This window comes from Rattus rattus, chromosome 7 (genome assembly GCF_011064425.1).
Source record: "Rattus rattus isolate New Zealand chromosome 7, Rrattus_CSIRO_v1, whole genome shotgun sequence".
Taxonomy (NCBI): Eukaryota; Metazoa; Chordata; class Mammalia; order Rodentia; family Muridae; genus Rattus; species Rattus rattus.
The window spans coordinates 45650077-45671879 of record NC_046160.1 but is presented as its reverse complement, the minus strand read 5'-3'; the positions used below and the strand labels follow the sequence as shown (position 1 = coordinate 45671879).

General features: G+C 43.1%; 1 pseudogene; it reads left to right on the top strand.

Moving 5' to 3' along the window:
- Positions 1 to 9014: 9014 nt before the first annotated feature.
- Positions 9015 to 21180, top strand: LOC116906045 (annotated as a pseudogene).
- Positions 21181 to 21803: the final 623 nt, after the last annotated feature.

The following is a 21803-nucleotide window of genomic DNA, read 5'->3' as shown; positions in this document are numbered from 1 at the left end:
CGCCCAAAAACTGTGTGGCTGGATGCCAGAACCTCATTTTCAGAAAAGCTCAAGGTCTTGGGCATGGTCCATGCTCTTGTTCATCCGGAGAAAAATAATTAAACATGAGAAGGGTGGCTTCTGTTTCCCTTCTGTTCTCCGGGCTTAATCCAAAGTGTGCATAACAGATATAGTCTGAAAAGTCAAGGAAATCATTGTTTCCAGCTTCCCATCTAGGTACAGGATCATATCAACAAGGGTTAAAACGTAGCTGCTTGGTGGTCTAGAGGTTAAGAACACTTGCTGTTCTAGCAGAGGACCCCAGTTCCACTCTGGCTCGCAAGCCGTTGTAACTCCAGCTCTGATGGCCTCTTCTGTCATCTGTGGCATTCACCTAAACAAAACTATAAGCACACGCCTAAATAAAAAAAAATTAATTTTAAAATATCTAATGTACAGCAGGCAGCCCCATCCAACACAAATGTGCTCATTACTCCTGCCGATGAAATTGCCAGCTTTTGTGTTATGTAAAATTGTTCTGGTATTTCTAATGGGAAACAATATAAATGCCAAACATGCTGTGGTGCTTTGACTAGGCTACCCCCACCCCCATAAATTCCTGTATTTCAATGCTTAATTATATTAAATGACACTGTTAGGAGGTGTGGCCTTCCTCGAGTAGGTGTGGCCTTGTTGGAGGAAGTGAGTCACTGTGTGGGTGGGTTTTGAGATCTCCTATCCTCAAGCTCTGCTCGGTGTGGAATCAGAGCCTCCTCCCGGCTGACTGAGGAAGACACTCCCCTTTCGCTGCCTGTGGATCAAAATGTAGACTCTCAGCTCCTCAAGCACCATATCTGCCTGCACGCTGCTTTGCTTCATACCCTAATGATAATGGACTAAACCTCTAAAACTGTAAGCCGGTCCCAATTAAATGTTTTCCTTTATAAGAGTCACCTTGGGTCATGGTGTCTCTTCACAGCAAAACCCTAAGATGCATGAGAAATGAGAAATTCTCCAAAATTTCACAAGACTGGGGAGTCCTCACCTCAAAAGTCCCTGGCTGCTGATTTCTTCAAAGAAAGTAAACAGTGTGCTCTGTGAGACTATAGACTCTCAGTTCTCCTGCTAGGCCCGTCCACTTCTGTGTTCCAGCTCCCTGTGATAAAGACTCTGACTTCATTGTCTAGCTGCTCCTGAGTGTTCATGCCCCACCACTCCCTCTTCCCACCATGCCTCATATCGCAGCCGTGGATAAGAAAACTTGAACAAGCTCTCCTTTGACTCTCATGATGCAAGCCTTGGTCAACATGAGGGAACTCTCAGCCAAACCTCCTAACTGAATCTCCTCTCTCTCAACTCTCAAGGCATTTCCACACCTGAAGGAACCTTCCCTGATCTCCTATGGCAGCCTCCTCAATGACTGACAACTCCTTCCATGCTGTCTCATGTGTCATGAGCCTCAACATCTGAACTGTGTGTGAAGCCCATCTTAGCCTGCTGTACTGGCTGGTTTCGTGTGTCAACTTGACACGAGCTGGAGTTATCACAGAGAAAGGAGCCTCCCTTGGGGAAATGCCTCCATGAGATCCAGCTGTAAGGCATTTTCTCAATTAGTGATCAAGGGAGGAGGGTTCACTGTGCGTGGTGCCATCCCTGGGCTGGTGGTCTTGGGTTCTATAAGAAAGCAAACTGAGCAAGGCAGGGGAACCAAGCCAGTAAGTAACATCCCTCTGTGGCCTCTGCATCAGCTCCTGCTTCCCATCCTGCTTGAGTTCCTGTCCTGACTTCCTTTGATGGTGAGCAGCAAATAAATAAACTGAACAAACCCTTTCCTCCCCAACTTGCTTCTGGTCATGGTGTTTGTGCAGGAATAGGAAACCCTGACTAAGACACCTGCGGACATGCACACTGTCCTGCACTCGGTGCCCGCTATTACTTGCCTTGTTCAGTCGACTCCAAGTTCTGCCTCAGGACCCCGGCTCCCACCTACAGACACCAGCAAGGAGAGTGAGGACGTTTTATCCCATAGGAACGTTGGCTTCTTGACAAAACAAGGTCAGGCTCACTTAGCCAGGGCTTTGCTTTGCCCCAAAAGGTTCCTTTCAGAGAACATGGCCCCAGAAAGCATGTTAACCTTATCCAAATGCATCTAGTTACCTTCCACCCATGAGAACCATCCTCATCTGACCTTCCTGTCTATGGCTCCTGCTCCTGGGAACCATGGCTATCCCTTCCTCTGTGTTCCTCTTTCGGGGGTGCCTTCAGCACCTCCACCTCACTTAAACAAGCCTTTAACCTGAGAACATGAGTGGCTATAACCTCACTCAAGCCATCTAATCCACTTCCATTTAACACCTTTATCCTCTCCCTCATCGCTGAGATCACTGCCAGCTTCAGAAGCCTCCGATCACCCATCTCCTCCCATAGCTTATTCTTTTCTTTAAAAAGACGTTTTCATTTTTGTTTATGTGTCTAGGACTGTATCTGTGTGTGTGTGTGTGTGTGTGTGTGTGTGTGTGTGTGTGTGTGTGTGTGCATGCGTGCGTGCTCAGGAACATGTAGAAACCAAAAGAGGGCCCCTTGGGCTACGGTTGCAGCACTGATGAGCCATCAGACCTGGGTGCTGGGACCTGAATGTGGGTTCTCTGCAAGAGCAGCAAGTGCTGTTATAACCGAGCCATCTCTCCAGCCCTTCCCCCAGTCCTTTATTCTTGATGCAATTGATTTTGCCGAGAGTAAGGTACCCGTAGATAAGGTGCTTTGATACCTCATCTCATCAGACTTGGTTTGGAGTTCTCTCTTCCTTGTCATTTCTACCATGGCCTTCCTATTATCCTCTATTTAGAAACAAACATCAAAGGAATACCATGGGCTGCAAATCGACAGCTAATGGCCTTTGGCTGAAATCTATTTGGATTGCAGAGGGTTTGTTCTTAAAATCATTCTATTTGTCTGCAAACTGTTGATAACAAGATCTCAACGGGATATCTAGATATGCCCCATGCTCGTGGTAGCATCATTCACAGTAGACAGAGGTGAAAGCAGCCTATACAGATGTCTATCAATAGACAGATGAGCAAAGAATGTTACATATATTTAAGAGAATACTATACAACCTTTAAAAAGAAAGAAATCCTTAAAATAGGACAAAATGGACAAGCTTGAGGATTCTGCCACAGTGATTTTAGCCAGTCACGATATGAGAGACACCATCTGATTCTACTCATGTGAAGTCTTTAAAGTAGTCAGACACTCAGGAAGTAGAATAGTGGTAGTCAGGGCCGCATGGAGGAAAGAAAGGAAGAAAATGTATCAAGTATAAAGGTTCAGCTTTCCAAAGCAAAATAGTCTTGAAATCTGTCACATAAGAAAATGAAAATATGAAATGAATACCAATAAATCATTCCAAAGTTGTTAAGGTGGTAAACTTTGCATCACGTGTTTTTTAAAAAAAATATAACTAAAAATATAAAAATTAAAAAAAAACAAAACTTAAAGCTTTGAATGCCCTTAAAGGAATTACCAAACTACCAAAGGATCAACTCTAAGTAGGTTTAGGGATTTAAATGGGCTACAGGGCCCCTAGACGTTAATTCTGAGTTTGGGATAATGGTAGAATTTTTGAAATGAATAAAATGAACTTAGAGATCTTACACAGGATGGTGGGATTTAACAATAAGAATGATTCCTTTGTTCCCTAGACACTTAATGAATCCTACCACCTCCTGCTTGTGAGACACAGAGAATTCAAAATTACTTCAGATCCTGTCTTCAAAGGCCTTACATCCTAAATAAGTCGATTTACAGTATTTAATGAGTATTAAGATTAAGCGTCGTACAGGGAGGAAGACAGATAACCCCTGCAGTGTCTCCTAAATGCATTCGTATGTGAGGGTTTTGTAGTGTCGCTTCTATGAATAGGTTTTACTTTGCCTGCTGTGGGCGGGAAAGCTTCCTAATATAATTTCAGTCCTCCTACACTTCTGACACGTATCCTGAGACTTGATCTGCGATCTGTCCTGGGAAATGGTCTGTGTACTTGGAGAACATGCATGCTCTATTCTCTTTGGGTATAATGTCTGCTATGTGTCTATCAGATCAATTTCTCCACATTTGTGCTCAAGTTCACTGTCTTCTTACTGATTTTCTGTCTATACATTCTAGCCACTATTGAAAATGAGGTATTTAAATTAGAAGTTAGAGGCTATCCTGGCTTTAACAGTAAGTCCCAGACCAGCCTGGACTATAGCATAAAACTGCCTCCGTAAATCCCTCAAAATATGTCCACCCGAATTCTAAATTACTCTTAGAAATACCTCTACCATATACACATTGCATATTTTATGCTTGCGCAGTTCACATTGACATAGACATTCACCTGGTATATTCTCCGAAATTTTCCCAGGCTGTTCATTACTGAAAGGCCCTGATTTGTACATACTGAATTCTCATAAATAGTTGTCTTAGTTAGGGGTTCTATTGCTGGAAGAGACCCCATAACCACAGCTACTCTTAGGCTGGCTTACATTCAGAGGTTCAGTCCATTCTCATCGTGGCAGAAAGCTTGGTAGCATGCAGACATGGTGCTGGAGAGGTAGCTGACATCTGGATCAGCAGGCAGTAGGAACAAAGAGAGCCAGGGGGCCTGCCTTGAGTATTTGAAACACCACCCACTACTCACCCACACCCACCCCCGAACCTCCCCAACCCCACTCCAACCTCCATAACACACATCCTCCAACAAGGCCACACCTCCTCCAACAAGGCCACACCCCCTCCAACAAGGCCACACCCCCTCCAACAAGGCCACACCTCCTCCAACAAGGCCACACCTCCTCCAACAAGGCCACACCTCCTCCAACAAGGCCACTACCTCCTCCAAGGCCACACCTACTCTAACAAGGCCACACCTACTCCAACAAGGTCGCACCTCCTAATGCCACTCCCTAAGCATTTAAATATGAGTCTTTAAGCCCCTTCTTATTCAAAGCTCTACAGTAGTTGAATCCCTTACTTCATTTATTGATCTATAACGCCCCTTTATTTATTCTTTTACCAATACAGCACCGTTTTTATTATTACCCTTCTCTATTTTTTTCCTGAATTCTGGTGAACTCTAAGGGTTGAGGGCATAGTGTTCCAGACTTCCTTTGGTTTCATACACTATTCTCTTGAGCCTCAGAGTCCAGAAAGCTGGAAACTACATTTCCCATAGTCCACAGTAGATAGCATATTTAGATTTTTTTATTTATTTTTCTCTTTCACATAGGGTCTGTGGTAGCCCAGCCTGGCCTCAAACTTCCAAGAATGACCTTGGATCCTCTTCCTGCCCCCGTCTCCCAGGTGCTGGGCCTAGATTTGGTTTTATGTTAGACTTAGATGTAGCCAATCAGATGCATTGGTACAAGTTTTAGCTGGCAGGCCCCTCTGGGTCTGGTCACTGCTGTTTTGGCTGTTGGGAATCCACAGGGCCTGGTTTTCCTGGTACACACAGCAGCAGGGGCTGAGGTGTGGAGCACACAGCAGGTCCCGACAACTTCCTTCTCAGAGTGACATCCTCACCAGGACTCTTCTGATGTGGCCGACACAGCAGCTGCCTGGTGACACCATTTTGCAGTGTGGTTTCCAGAGTCATTTCTGAAAGCTGCACCTAGTGTCTGGTCCTCAGCACACTGTCAACACTTCTACAAGCCACCTGGTCTCCTGTAATAATTATCCTAAGTCAAGTGAATTCTGTCCCGGCAACTGGACTTAATAAATTAGCAGCATGGCTTTGGTGGAAGAGAATTGCTTACATTTGCCAGGCCCGGAAGAGCAGGAGGTTTTTTGTTTTTTTTTTTTCTTGGTTTTTTTGTTTTGTTTTGTTTTTTAAGTTGCAGCTTCAGGTTTCTCTATAAACAAACAAACCCCTCAGGAGGGTGAGGCAGAAGGATCATGGGTTTGACATCAGCCTGGGCAGCCTAGTGAGACTCTGTTAAGGAAGAAAGAGAGGGACAGAGGGTGTGAGGAGGAAAAGAAGGCAGGAAGGGAGGGAAGGAGGGGGAGGGAGAGAGGGAAGGGGAGGTGCTTGTCTTGCACACTACTTAGGCTCTTCATGTGGTTTTGCTTAGTCATTCCAAGGTTAATGTCTTCTTTTCTGTGACCCAAGAGAACTAAGCCCCGTGTCAATATTCTATCCAGAAATATGTAGAGGATGCTCGTGTATTTTGAAGTCATGACCCGAAAGTTATACCTAAATGATGGCTGTTTCGCATCGGCCAGAACCGACGCTGGCTGCCTGCCTCACTTGGTTGCTAGGAATAGTAAAAGCCTTCTGTCCCTGACTCTTGATATCCTGAAGTATCTTATTATGAAACTCAGAGAGTGCCCTGCACTAGAAAGGGGCAAGACCTAGCTGCAATTTTCTTACCTTTAATTTTCTAAAAAAAATGAGAGATTGGAGTCTTCATTTCTCCGGCTGTTTAAGCCTTTGCTACTCCAAGTGTGGCCTGTTGGGGTCAGACTGCCGCTACCAAGATCTGTTTTTAATGGATCGCTCACGGGCAGTAGTATTAGGCTTGGAGGTCAAAGAGGTACCCCAGGCCTCGAAGAAGATCCTGCAACCTTGCCTGGCTCAGCTCCTTCCGCCCACTCTTCTACCAAGCGGGACTTCGGGGAAGCAGGGCAGTCTAGAGCGTCAATTTCTCGAGCGCGCCATCTTGCGGTAATTGTGGGTATTTACAAACGAGACCTCTTAGATCACACTCCCTGCTATTCTAGTTTATCAGCTTGAGAGGCTCCAGTTTTCCTGTAGCCGCTTTCCCTAACCTTTCTTTCTTGGTCTCTTTTCTCTTTTCTTTATTGCAGGGGATTAGAAATCGTCGCCCAGGGCTAGGTTTAAATGTCAGCACGTTTTCCTGGGTTGTCACGTGTGTTTTTACGAAGTCTGGATTTAAATGGCATGTACTGGGAGACTACCACACTCGCCACCATTCTTTGAAGCAGGGCGCGCAGAGAGGCCTGATTTGTTAATTCATTCATTACTTCTCTGCCTCCTGTGAGCACTCGATATAGTGATTTAACCAATTTTCCTCTTCTTGCTTTGTTTTTGTTTTGTTTTTGTTTGTGTGTGTGTGTGTGTGTGTTTGTTTTTCTAGCTATGTAGAAGTTTTTGAGTTAGTAAAGAACTCACAGTCCTTCACTGTCATGGGCACCAAATGCCTATCACTGAACAACTGCTTTTGACATCCTTCATTTGCTTTCCATTTTTCTGTTATTTATTGGGTGTTGCGTGCTCAATGTCATCAAAGGAAAATTGGCTCCCTCTATCCGGTGGGTACTGGGGATCAAACTAAGGTGGTCAGGCCCGGAAGCAAATGCTTTTCCAAGGGAGCTGCCTCATCCGCCCTCCCTTGTTGTCATGTGGGGAATTTCCATCAGTTTTTTCCTTTCTTGCTGAAATTCAAATATTACATCACCTCTAGCCTGGTCTATGTTACACCACACCCAGCAATGGGAACCTGATAAACTGGTATAACTGCAGGGGAATAGTTCCACCGGTCTGTGGATCAATCACTCCCAATTCCTCACTCAGCAGCATGCGCTGTGGAATTTAGGAGACCCACAGTTACAGCATTTTGTCCACTGTATCACCCTGTTCATTATTCTCTGGGCAACCAGTTTCCCTCTCATATTCAAAATACATGTAAGACACACCAAACTAGTCTATGATCCAGCAATTTCAGGCCTGGGTGTATGCTTCAAGAGTAGTAAGGGCTTCCATTCACACTGAATCTTGTAGACAGAGAGCTATAGCAAACATAATTCTCTTGTCTTATTCCTCTGGCTAAACCTTTGTGTACTGCATAGAATAAGAATGGAAGGAGTGGGTATCCTTCACTCTGTCCAGATTATAAGACAAGTGCTCAGAGCTTTCTTCATTTAGTGTAAGATTGACCTCAGCTTGGTCATATACGACCTCTGTAATGTTTAAGTATGTTCTTCCTATACCTAGTTTGTTCCAGGATTTTATCATGAGGAGATGTTGAACTTTGCCAAGGGTCTTGCCAGCACTCATGAGATGAAGATATGATTTTATTTCTACCTTAAGTCTAATTATAAGTTTTGGGTTATGTATGTTGAACCATTCTTCATCTCATGGTAAAAACCAACTAGGTCACAATGTATAATCTCCTTAACATGGTCTTGAATTCAGCTTGCAATAACTGTGCTCTTGCACGTGCGTGTGTGTGTGTGTGTGTGTGTGTGTGTGTGTGTGTGTGTGTGTGTACAAAGTTTCTCCGTGTAGCCCTGGCAGTCCTAGAACTAACTCTGTAGAGTAGGCTGGCCTCAAACTCACAGAGATCCGCCTATCTCTCTCTCCCAGCTGCTGGGATTAGTGTGTGCCACCATGCCAGGCTAAGTTCGAAAGAATCTGAGAACTTTTGTATCAGTATTCAGCAGGAAGTTGGCCTGTAGTTCTCCTGGGGCTGACATGCAGGCAGAAGAGCCAGCAGTCAGGTAAGCCAACCAAGCCTGCAGCTACCCTTCTAGGTCCTTGCTGTCATTGAGGGCCACATCAGAGCCCAAGGTCCTACTACCACCAGTGTATGTGTTCATGTTCATGGTCCAATTTACCATCAAAGGCCAGGCAGAGGTCTGTGGTCTATGCTGCCAACAGAAGCCACTTTGATGTCCTTGGGACATGCTGTCCCAGGGGCCATACTGCACTGCCATGTAAAGTAATGAGCCCACAGTGTGGGCAGCCTGCAAGGGCCTTGTCTGGGTATGTCCTACTGCAACAGGGGCCTTGTTCATGGTCTGTGCTGTCACCGGAAACTGTGTAGAAGCCAAGATCTGTGTTCCCATTGACTGAAAGATCAAGGAAGCTTCTTCTGCTGTTCTCTGGATGACTGCAGATATGCAGTGGAGAGGAAGGACAGGAAAGCTTCTATGGCCATCTCTACCCCAACCTCCACCCTCCAGACAGTAACAGCCTAGGCAGGAAGGCACTGAAGAGAAAGGCATGATGGGATGCTGAAATGTAGCTCCGCACAATGACGGCTTCTGGCCAGGGTGCAGGTGAGGAAGGACTCAGTTCTATTTAAGGGGCAGGCCACTAAGAAATTGATCATGTTGCAGTGAGGCTATGGGTGGACTTGGGCTTTGTTTTGGTTTTTTGTTTGTTTGTTTGGTTGGTTGGTTGGTTTATTTTCTTCTTTTTACTTTTTACTTCTTTGGTCGGGTAGGTAATAGGGGGCAGACATGGAAGGACTGGAAAGGGATTGTGATTGAGGTGTATGATATGAAACTCCCACAGAATCAATAAAAATGTCATGTGGAGTGGGATGGTTTGTATATGCGTGGCCCAGGGAGTGGCATTATTTAGAGGTGTGGCCTTGTTGGAGTAGGTGCACCACTGTGGGCTTAGTCTTCAAGACCCTCATCCTAACTTCCTAGAAGTTATTCTTCTCTTAGTGGCCTTCAGATGAAGATGAAGAACTCTGAGCTCCTCCAGCCCCACCATCTGCCTGGACCCTGCTGTGCTGTCATTTTGATGACAATGGACTGAACCTCTGAACCTGTAAGCCATCCCCAATTAAATGTTGTCTTCATAAGAGCTGCCTTGATCATGCTGTCTGTTCACAGAAGTAAAACTCTAAGACATGGGATGGGGGGGATTAAAAATTTTCCTCCATTCAGAGAGCATTCACCTTAACCCTTTCAAGCTTGGGTTCTTCTAGTCCTGACTTTTCTTAGTGTGGAATGACTTCATTTCTGCTCTAATTTTTGTTTTCATGCTCTAGATTTAAATTTTGTCAGTTCCATGCATCTAGCATTTATCGATTCTTTTCCGTTTTCCAGTCTTTTGGGCCAGGAGATCGGAATATTCTTTAATGCTTGTCTGGATTTCACTGGAGTCTCCAGTGCCCTTCCTTACCTTGGTTACCTCTAATTTTATTAACTCGGCCCTCTCTCCCCTTTGTAGGTTAGAGAGTTGTCAATCCCATTTAGGTTTCAAAGAACAAACTGTGATGGACTGAGTTCTACACTCTGTTCTCTTAGTCTCTGATGTATTAATTTCTACCCTGGTATTATTTTTGTTTTGCTATTTAGTGGAACCTAAGTCTAGTTGGATAGTTATCGGTTATTCCAAATATCTAAGTGCCACAGTTGCACCCTTAGGGACACCTTGCTGTGCTGAGCATATCTGGATATTTTAGATCACAGGCTTTCCAGCTGGATAGGACTGCTCATTGCTTCTCTCCCTTGGCAGCTTGAATAACACCTTTAGATACTATGGGAGCTAGTCCTCAGGGAGGCTTCCAGGACAAGTCCAGCTAATTCCTCAAGTCCTGTGTCTGGGTAGGATGGTGTCTTCAGCAATAGGGTCTTACTTCTGGCAGGCAATCAAAGTCAGCAACCATCAATAGCCTATATTGTTGTGACAGTCTTGATTCCACTGACCAACAACTTGAAAGGAGATTTCCACCTCGCTGGTCCCGGCCCACAGCTCCCTGCTCCCAAACCCCGTGGGAGAGAGAGCTCACCACCCTGACAGGTGAATACTCCTAAGACTGCAAAGCAGGAGATACCACCACTACTGTCCACCCCTGCCCACATCCCTGGCCCAAGAGGAAACTGTATAGGGCCTCTGGGAACTGGAAGATAGGGGCACACAAGTGGCAGGTCTACTGCAGTCCAGACATCGCCTGGACCTGAAGGGACCCGATCAACAGCTTCCTGCACCCAAATCCCATGGGAGGGAGAGCTAAACCTTCAGAGGGGCAGACACACCTGGGAAGCCAGAAGAGACTACACTCTGACCACATTTCTGACTCCAGAGGAAAACACCTAATGCCATCTGGGACCCCGGTGCATGGGGCTTCCGGGGAAAAGATGGTGCAGGCCCTGCTGGTGGCCGCCCTCACTGAGAGCTCAAAAGCAGCCCCCAGGAGCCACTTCAGCCATGGGACCACAGATAAGACTAACTTTCCTGCTCCAAGCAACCTGCCTGGTGGACTCAGGACACACGCCCACAGGAAGAGCTGAAGACCTGTAAACAGGAAAAACTACACGCCCGAAAGCAGAACACTCTGTTCCCATAACTGGCTAAAAGAAAACAGGAAAACAGGTCTACAGCACTCCTGACACCCAGGCCTATGGGACGGTCTAACCACTGTCAGAAATGGCAGAAAAAGGTAACACCAGAGACAACCTGATGGTGCGAGGCAAGCACAGGAACACAAGCAACAGAAACCAAGACTACATGGCATCATTGGAGCCCAATTCTCCCACCAAAGCAAACACTGAATATCCAAACACACCAGAAAATCAAGATCTAGATTTAAAATCATATTTGATCATGAAGATGGAGGACCTCAAGAAAGACATGAAGAACTCCCTTAGAGAAATGCAGGAAAACATAAGTAAACAAGTAGAAGCCTATAGAGAGGAGTCACAAAAATCCCTGAAAGAATTCCAGGAAAACACAATCAAACAGTTGAAGGAATTAAAAATGGAAATAGAAGCAATCAAGAAAGAACACATGGAAACAACCCTGGATATAGAAAACCAAGGGAAGAGACAAGGAGCTGTAGATACAAGCATCACCAACAGAATACAAGAGATGGAAGAGAGAATCTCAGGAGCAGAAGATTCCATAGAAATCATTGACTCAACTGTCAAAGATAATGTAAACCGGAAAAAGTTACTGGCCCAAAACATACAGGAAATCCAGGACTCAATGAGAATATCAAACCTAAGGACAATAGGTATAGAAGAGAGTGAAGACTCCCAGCTCAAAGGACCAGCAAATATCTTCAACAAAATCATAGAAAACTTCCCTAGCCTAAAGAAAGAGATGCCCATAAACATACAAGAAGCCTACAGAACTCCAAATAGATTGGACCAGAAAAGAAAATCCTCCCATCACATAATAGTCAAAACACCAAATGCACAAAACAAAGAAAGGATATTAAAAGCAGTAAGGGAAAAAGGTCAAGTAACATATAAAGGCAGACCTACCGGAATCACACCAACTTTTCACCAGAGACTATGAAAGCCAGAAGATCCTGGACAGATGTCATACAGACCATAAGAGAACACAAATACCAGCACAGGTTACTGTATCCAGCAAAACTCTCAATTAAAATAGATGGAGAAACCAAGATATTCCATGACAAAACCAAATTATACAATATCTTTCTACAAATCCAGCCGTACAAAGGATAATAAATGGGAAAGCTCAACATAAGGAGGCAAGCTACACCCTAGAAAAAACAAGAAACTAATTGTCTTGGCAACAAAAGAAAGAGAAGAAAAGCACACAAACATAATCTCACATCCAAATACAAATATAACAGGAAGCAATAATCACTATTCCTTAATATCTCTCAACATCAATGGACTCAACTCCCCAATAAAAAGACATAGATTAACAAACTGGATACGCAATGAGGACCCTGCATTCTGCTGCCTACAGGAAACACACCTCAGAAAAAAGACAGACACTACCTCAGAGTGAAAGGCTGGAAAACAACTTTCCAAGCAAATGGTCTGAAGAAGCAAGCTGGAGTAGCCATTCTAATACCAAATAAAATCGATTTTCAACTAAAACCCATCAAAAAAGATAAGGAAGGACACTTCATATTCATGAAAGGAAAAATCCACCAAGATGAACTCTCATTCCTAAATATCTATGCTCCAAATACAAGGGCACCTACATACATAAAAGAAACCTTACTAAAGCTCAAAGCACACATTGCATCTCACACAATAATAGTAGGAGATTTCAACACCCCACTCTCATCAATGGACAGATCATGGAAACAGAAATTAAACAGAGACATAGACAGACTAAGCGAAATCATGAACCAAATGGACTTAATAGATATTTATAGAACATTCTATCCTAAAACAAAAGGATATACCTTCTTCTCACCACCTCATGGTACTTTCGCCAAAATTGACCATATAATTGGTCATAAAACAGGCCTCAATAGATACAGAAAGATAGAAATAATCCCATGCGTCCTATTAGACCACCACAGGCTGAAGCTGGTCTTCAACAACAATAAGGGAAGAATGCCCACATATACATGGAAATTGAACAATGCTCTACTTAATGATAATTCCTGGTCAAGGAAGAAATAAAGAAAGAAATTAAAGACTTTTTAGAATTTAATGAAAATGAAGGTACAACCTACCAAAACTTATGGGACACAATGAAAGCTCTGCTAAGAGGAAAACTCATAGCTCTGAGTGTCTGCAGAAAGAAACAGGAGAGAGCATATATCAGCAGCTTGACAGCACACCTAAAAGCTCTAGAACAAAAAGAAGCAAATATACCCAGGAGGAGTAGAAGGCAGGAAATAATCAAACTCAGAGCTAAAATCAACCAAGTAGAAACTAAAAGGACTATACAAAGAATCAACAGAACCAAAAGTTAGTTCTTTGAGAAAATCAACAAGATAGATAAACCCTTAGCCAGACTAACGAGAGGACACAGTGAGTCTGTCCAAATTAACAAAATCAGAAATGAAAAGGGAGACATAACTACAGAATCAAAGGAAATTCAAAAAATAATCAGATCCTACTACAACAAAACTTGAAAATCTGGAGGAAATGGACAATTTCCTAGACAGATACCAGGTACCGAAGTTAAATCAGGAACAGATAAACCATTTAAACAGCGCCAAAACTCCTAAAGAAATAGCAGCAGTCATTAAAAGTCTCCCAACCAAAGAAAGCCCAGGTCCAGACGGAATCAGTGCAGAATTCTATCAGACCTTCATAGAAGACCTCATACCAATACTATCCAAACTATTCCACAAAATTGAAACAGATGGAGCGCTACTGAATTCCTCCTATGAAGCCACAATTACTCTTATACTTAAACCACACAAAGACCCAACAAAGAAGGAGAACTTCAGACCAATTTCCCTTATGAATATCGATGCAAAAATACTCAATAAAATTCTGGCAAACCGAATCCAAGAGCCCATCAAAACAATCATCCACCATGATCAAATAGGCTTCATCCCAGTCATGCAGGGGTGGTTTAATATATGGAAAAACATCAACGTGATCCACTATATAAACAAACTGAAAGATTAAAAACCACATGATCATTTCATTAGATGCTGAGAAAGCATTTGACAAAGTTCAACACACCTTCATGATAAAAGTCCTGGAAAGAATAGGAATTCAAGGCCCATACCTAAACATAGTAAAAGCCATATACAGCAAACCAGTTGCTAACATTAAACTAAATGGAGAGAAACTTGAAGCAATCCCACTAAAATCAGGGACTAGACAAGGCTGCCCACTCTCTCCCTACTTATTCAATATAGTTCTTGAAGTTCTAGCCAGAGCAATCAGACAACAAAAGGAGGTCAAGGGGATACAGATCGGAAAAGAAGAAGTCAAAACATCACTATTTGCAGATGATATGATAGTATATTTAAGTGATCCCAAAAGTTCCACCAGAGAACTACTAAACCTGATAAACACCTTCAACAAAGCGATTGGGTATAAAATTAACTCAAATAAATCAGTAGCCTTCCTCTACACAAAAGAGAAACAAGCCGAGAAAGAAATTAGGGAAACGACACCCTTCATAATAGTCCCAAATAATATAAAATACCTTGGTGTGTCTTTGTATGATAAGATCTGTATGATAAGAACTTCAAGCCTCTGAAGAAAGAAACTGAAGAAGACCTCAGAAGATGGAAAGATCTCCCATGCTCATGGACTGGCAGGATTAATATAGTAAAGATGGACATTTTGCCAACAGCGATCTACAGATTCAATGCAATCCCCATCAAAATACCAATTCTTCAAAGAGTTAGACAGAACAATTTGCAAATTCATCTGGAATAACAAAAAAACCAGGATAGCTAAAACTATCCTCAACAATAAAAGGACTTCTGGGGGAATCACTATCCCTGAACTCAAGCAGTATTTCAGAGCAACAGTGATAAAAACTGCATGGTATTGAGTAAAAGACAGACAGATAGACCAGTGGAATAGAATTGAAGACCCAGAAATGAACCCACACACCTATGGTCACTTGATTTTTTGACAAAGGGCCAAAATCATCCAATGGAAAAAAAGATAGCATTTTCAGCAAATGGTGCTGGTTCAACTGGAGGTCAACATGTGAAAGAATGCAGATCGATCCATGCCTATCACCCTGTACAAAGCTTAAGTCCAAGTGGATCAAGGACCTCCACATCAAACCAGATACACTCAAACTAATAGAAGAAAAAGTGGGGAATCATCTCGAACACATGGGCACTGGAGAAAATTTCCTGAACAAAACACTAATGTCTTATGCTCTAAGATCAAGATCGACAAATGGGATCTCATAAAACTGCAAAGCTTCTGTAAGGCAAAGGACACTGTGGTTAGGACAAAACGGCAACCAACAGATTGGGAAAAGATCTTTACCAATCCTACAACAGATAGAGGGCTTATATCCAAAATATACAAAGAACTCAAGAAGTTAAACAGCAGGGAGACAAATAACCCTATTAAAAATGGGGTTCAGAGCTAAACAAAGAATTCACAGCTGAGGAATGCTAAATGGCTGAGAAACACCTAAAGAAATGTTCAACATCTTTAGTCATAAGGGAAATGCAAACCAAAACAACCCTGAGATTTCTACCTCATACCAGTGAGAATGGCTAAGATCAAAACTCAGGTGACAGCAAAGGCTGGTGAGGATGTGGAGAAAGAAGAACACTCCTCCATTGTTGGTGGGATTGCAGAGTGGTACAACCATTCTGGAAATCAGTCTGGAGGTTCCTCAGAAAATTGGACATTGAACTACCTGAGGGCCCAGCTATACCTCTCTTGGGAATATATCCAAAAGATGCCCCAACATATAACAAAGACATGTGCTCCACTATGTTCATAGTAGCCTTATTTGTAATAGCCAGAAGCTGGAAAGAACCCAGATGCCCCTCAACAGAGGGATGGATACAGAAAATGTGGTACATGTACACAATGGAATATTACTCAGCTATCAAAAACAATGACTTTATGAAATTCAAAGGCAAATGGATGGAACTGGAAAATATCATCCTGAGTGGGGTAACCCAATCACAGAAAAACACACATGGCATGCACTCATTGATAAGTGGATATTAGTCCAAATGCTTGAATTACCCTAGATGCACAGAACACATGAAACTCAAGACGGATGACCAAAATGCGAATGCTTCACTCCTTCTTTAGAAGGGGAACAAGGGGTTGGGAATTTAGCTCAGTGATAGAGCGCTTGCCTAGCAAGCGCAAGGCCCTGGGTTCGGTCCCCAGCCCCGAAAAAAAAAAATAAATAAAAGGGGAACAAGAATACCCTTGGCAGGGAATAGGGAGGCAAAGATTAAAACAGAGGCAGAAGGAACACCCATTCAGAGCCTGTCCCACATGTGGCCCATACATATACAGCCACGAAACTAGATAAGATGGATGAAGCAAAGAAGTGCAGATCAACAGGAACCAGATTTAGATCTCTCCTGAGAGACACAGCCAGAATACAGCAAATACATAGGCGAATGCCATCATTAAATCACTGAACTGAGAACGGGACCCCCTGTTGAAGGAATCTTAGAAAGGACTGAAAGAGCTTGAAGGGGCTTGAGACCCTATATGAACAACAATGCCAACCAACCAGAGCTTCCAGGGACTAAGCCACTACCCAAAGACTATACATGGACTGACCCTGGACTCTAACCTCATAGGTAGCAATGAATAGCCTAGTAAGAGCACCAGTGGAAGGGGAAGCCCTTGGTCCTGCTAAGACCGAACCCCCAATGAACATGATTGTTGGAGGGAGGGCGGTAATGGGGGGAGGATGGGGAGGGGAACACCTATATAGAGGGGGAAGGGGAGGGGTTAGGGGGATGTTGGCCCGGAAACCGGGAAATAACATTCAAAATGTAAATAAGAAATACCCAATTTAATAAAGATGAAAAAAATAAATAAATAAACACACCAAGTAATTTGAAAAAAAAAGGAAAAAAAAGAAAGGAGATTTCCCTTACCTCGCACTGGAGAATTTTATTAGATCATCTTAAAGGAAGCATTATTAACCCCAAGTGACCTCTCTTTATTATATATTGATATATATATAGATATATATATACACATATATATCATAAATATTGCACACATTAATTCGTTTGTAATATAATAATTCAAAATATAAAGTAATATGTTTCTCTATGACTTTATAAAACATCCTCAGTGTCATTTACTCCTCTTCTCCTCCCTAAGCTCTCTCTCCCCTTCTGTAGTTAAAAAGTCCCTAGTTCCCCAGTTCTTCTATTAAAGCCCCTGTATCACATGATCAACCTCTCTAGAGCTCTTTCTCCCAAGTCTCTTTTTACTTACCAGGTTTCTGTGTGACTTCATGCTATACACTCACATCTGAATATTTGGAGCGAATATCTACAGATAAGAAAAAAATATGCAATGTTTGTCTTTTGGTATCTTGGTTAGTGCCCAGGATGAGTTTCAGTCTAAAATTTTGTCTGTGTCATCCCTCTCCACCACTGTATCCTTTATCCTTAAACAGGGTCACTACCCCCAGCCTGAGCACCAGCTCCTAAGAGCCCCTTGTTGTGACCCCTTGTTCTTGAGAACCATCCCAACAAACTTTCTGTCTGCTCAGCAGGAGAAATGTATGCTCTACTGATTCAGAACTTGGTTGTTTTTGCCAGCCCAGCCCACAAATGGTCTACTGTTCCTATCAAGGAAACACAGCTGTTCTATAGAATTCTATTTCTAAACTGCAAAAACATCTTGGCCTCTCCCATCATTTGGTGATAATGAATTTACTAAAACCCAAAATAGTAATTAGGGGAAAATTCACGTATATATGTAAAAATATTCATGCTTGACATAAAATGTATCTAAACAAAAAAAGTTTCTGATATTCTGATAGATAGATACATACATACATACATACATACATACATACATACATACATACATACTTTTTTCAATACATCCATGCTTCCCCCTTTAAAAAAATAACAAAGCTATTCATGGTACTTAGAAGGTATCACACACTCTACTGAAGGAGGAAAGCAATGATCAGTCCTATCCAGCTGTAAATGCTCAGATCTCTGGTAAGGGACTGAAAAGGCGCGCCCATCGGGGCAACAGTATCACAAACGTTACAAAAGTAACCTGTCACTTTTTATTGAATTTAAAGCCAGCTCCAGCAGATAGAATCCATACTTGACCTTTTAAATGAAGCCACGAGCCTGCAGTTAGAGAGAGGGAAACCGACTACTGCTAGCTGGATATAACAATAAACTGATTCCTACTGACTCAATGCTCTCCCCATTGATCAATGCATCTCTCAGCTCTCATTGGAGGAGCTTCCTCTTGCAGCGATGGCAATTAATGGAGACCTACCGCTGGTCAATGTTTATAGAATAAAGAGTGCTCAGTCCACTCAAGGCTCAGGGGTGTGAGTGTCTGAAGAGTGGGGGAAAGGAAAGTAAGAGTTAAAAGATGGTGGGTAACTTCAAAAGAGCCAGTGTTCTCCAGACACAATAGGGCAGATGCCCATATGAACTCACAGCAGTGTATAGGTTCGAGTCAGACAAGATCCCAGCACGGAGAAGAGGAGGCAGGCATGTCCCAACGCTAGTCAGGAGCCATTCATATTTAATTGCTACTGGGAGAGGTGAAACAGTTTTTCTTTAATGGTATAACGCCTGGTATGTCGACCACACGTCATGGCAGACCCTATACTCAGGCATAGTCAGTCAGCCGACACAAACTAGACTCAATGTCGGGTGCAGGAGAACATGAAGTTTGGTGGAGAGAAATATGGGGGAGGATCTTAAAGGAGTTGGGAGAGGGGTGTGCGTATAATTAAAATGCATTATCTGAACTTCTCCAAGAATTAACCAAAGTATTACTTCAAAGAAGAACAGAACTAGAGTGTTAAAACTAGCAGTTGTTGACTCAGTGAAGCTTTTAATGTTATCTATGCGTTGAAGACACAAAGCTTTTCTTTTTTAAGATTTATTTATTTTAAGTGTATGAGTGTTGTGTTTTCATGTATAAGTGCATCACCTGCATCCTTGTGCCAGGAGACCAGAAGAGAATGCCAGATCCCCTGGTACAAAAGTTATAGACCATCACAGGTGGCCATGTGGATGTTGTGACCTGAAGCTGGAATGAGAGAGACCACAGCTGTGCTTGTGGAGCAGCAGTGAGAGAAGGATGTGAGGATCTGACCATCGACAGAGAAGGGACCGCAGGAGGAAGTGTGTGGCTGACTTCTGTAGTTTTATAGCTCAAGTCGAGAACAACTTCGCTTTTAAAAATAAAAGTCTTAAGGGCCTGGAGAGATGGCATTGGCTTGTTCTTCCAAGTCCAGCTTGGGGAGGGAGAAGCGTGCTCAGAGCAGACTGCCTTTATTGGGATGGAAAGGTGGACCCTACGTCATCTTCTAGTTTTTATCTGCCTGCTCCTAACATTCTCACCTCAACTATGGTAGTTAATGTTGTTGTTAACAAGATGTAAAATCAAGCCTCTGGGTACACCTGTGAGGAATTATCTAGACTTAGGTTGACTGAGGTGGGAGGAGCCACCTTAATTGTGGGCAGTACCAGTCTATGGGCTAGGATGCTAGGTCTACCCAACTCCCTCTCTCCCTCCCTGATTCTTTACCTCCCTACCTGTCTCCTTCCTCCCTCGCTCTCTCTTCCTCTCTTTTCTGTTGATGGGATGTGGGCAGATGACCCCCTTGCCACGAAGGACTGAACCCTGAAACTGTGAGCGAAAGTTAACCTTCCCCTTATATCCTTTTAGTCACGTGACAAAACAAGTGCCCAGTTCACCTTCCTAACCATTTTCAGACAACCTTGTCTGCAGCAGAGCTTCAAGGCGCTGAAATCTAGAAGCAGGGTTGTGAGAAGAAAGGCCAATCACTAATTGCTTCTTAATAGAAATAAGATGGGGCTGAAGAGATGGCTCACTGATTAAGAGCACTTGACTGCTCTTCTAGAAGACCCGGGTTCAATTCCCGGCTCACACAGAGCAGCTCATAGTCTGTAAATCCAAACCCAAGGATTCTGACACCTTCTTCTGGCCTCTGAAGGAGCGCCATGCATGTAGTGCACTGATGCTTTCTGACAAACACCCATAGACAAAATAAAATAATAAACGGACACTCCTACCTTCAAGAAAATCCGGAGCAGCCCTTCAGTCCATGTGGTGAGGCCAGAGGGTGCGGCTGCCTCCTGCCTCTTCCACAGTCCTCTCCCATCTCTGACTCTTCTTCAGGGCTGTCCTCTACATAACCAAGGCGCTGGTTTAAAGGCTGAACTCAAATCTAGTATGCTTCAGAGAGAAATCTAAACTTCCCAGGACGTTTCTACCCAGCAGTGTCATCAGATGAGTACCATTTGCAGCCAGGCTGCACGACTTCTCCATTGCTAGTGTGGGGCCCATAGGTGAGGATATTTATACTGAAATGAGTGCCATTACCAAACAGACTGATGAGACTAGAGGTGTTGTTCTCACATCCCCAGGATTCTGGCTCTGGATCCTCCCATCTCCAAGCACCAGGACTTCACTAATTTTATCCCCCCCCCCTTTTTTTTTTGACTGAAAGCCTCCAATAGCTCCAATCACTATTTCTAAAAGCAGAGTTCCTAAATTCTCACAATACAGAAAAGTGTAGCAAGTGTAAAACATTACTTAACGATCTGATTTAAAGATAAATCCTTAGTCCTAGTGGAGCTTGAGAGTCTAGTAGTTATCTGGTCACATCTCAGAAACTGGTAACCCTTGCAGCATAGCTGACCAACTGTCTGAAGAGCACATTGCAGAATTCAAAGAGTCTTTCTCCCTACTTGACAAGGACAGGATGAGACAATAACAACAAAGAGGCTGGGGATGGTGATGAGGTCTCTGGGGCAGAACCCCACAGAAGCAGAGCTGCAGGACATGATCCGTGGAGTAGATGTGGGTGGTAATGGCACAGTTGACTTCCCTGAATCTCTGACGATGATGGCAAGAAAAATGAAAGACACAGACAGTGAAGAAGAAACTAGAGAAGGATCCCCCGTGTTTGATAAGGATAGTGTAGCAGATGAGGAGGGTGAGAAAGTGATCAGAGAAGCAGACATCGATGGGGATGGTCAGGTAAACTACGAAGAGTTCATACAAATGATGGCAGCGAAGTGAAGATGCTCTACAGAAGGTGTTGAATTTCATGTACAAAACTGTTCGTTTGCCCTGTCTTTGTAACTTATCTGTAAAAGGCTTCCCCCCACTGTCATAAAACATGCATGTATAGTAATTAGGACTTCACTCTTCTGTGTTTCTTCCCTTATCTTCTATCATTGTCCTTCAACCTTGTTTTAGAAAATTGGCCAAGTACCATGTTGCATGTGGCTTCCTGTGGATATATCTAAGCCCTTCTGCACATCTACACTTAGATGGAGTTGGTCAAATGAGGGAACATCATTTGCCTTTTTTAAAGTAGCTTTTAGGAACTGTCAGCATGTTGTTGTTAAAGTGTGGAGTTGTAACTCTGGGTGAACTGCGGACACTCAACAACATGTACTTAAAGGTTACACTATTACAGAATGTGTGTTTTATCCAGGCACTCACTCATACACTATTTTTTTTGTACTGCTGGTATTATACCAGAAACATTTTCTTTTATTATTACTTGCCTTTTAAGTTTTGCTTAGCCACTTAAGGAAAATCTGCTTATGGCACAATTTGCCTCAAATCCATTCCAAGTTGTATATTTGTTTTCCAATAAAAAAAAATTACTATTCCCCACCCCCCCTAAAAAAAGA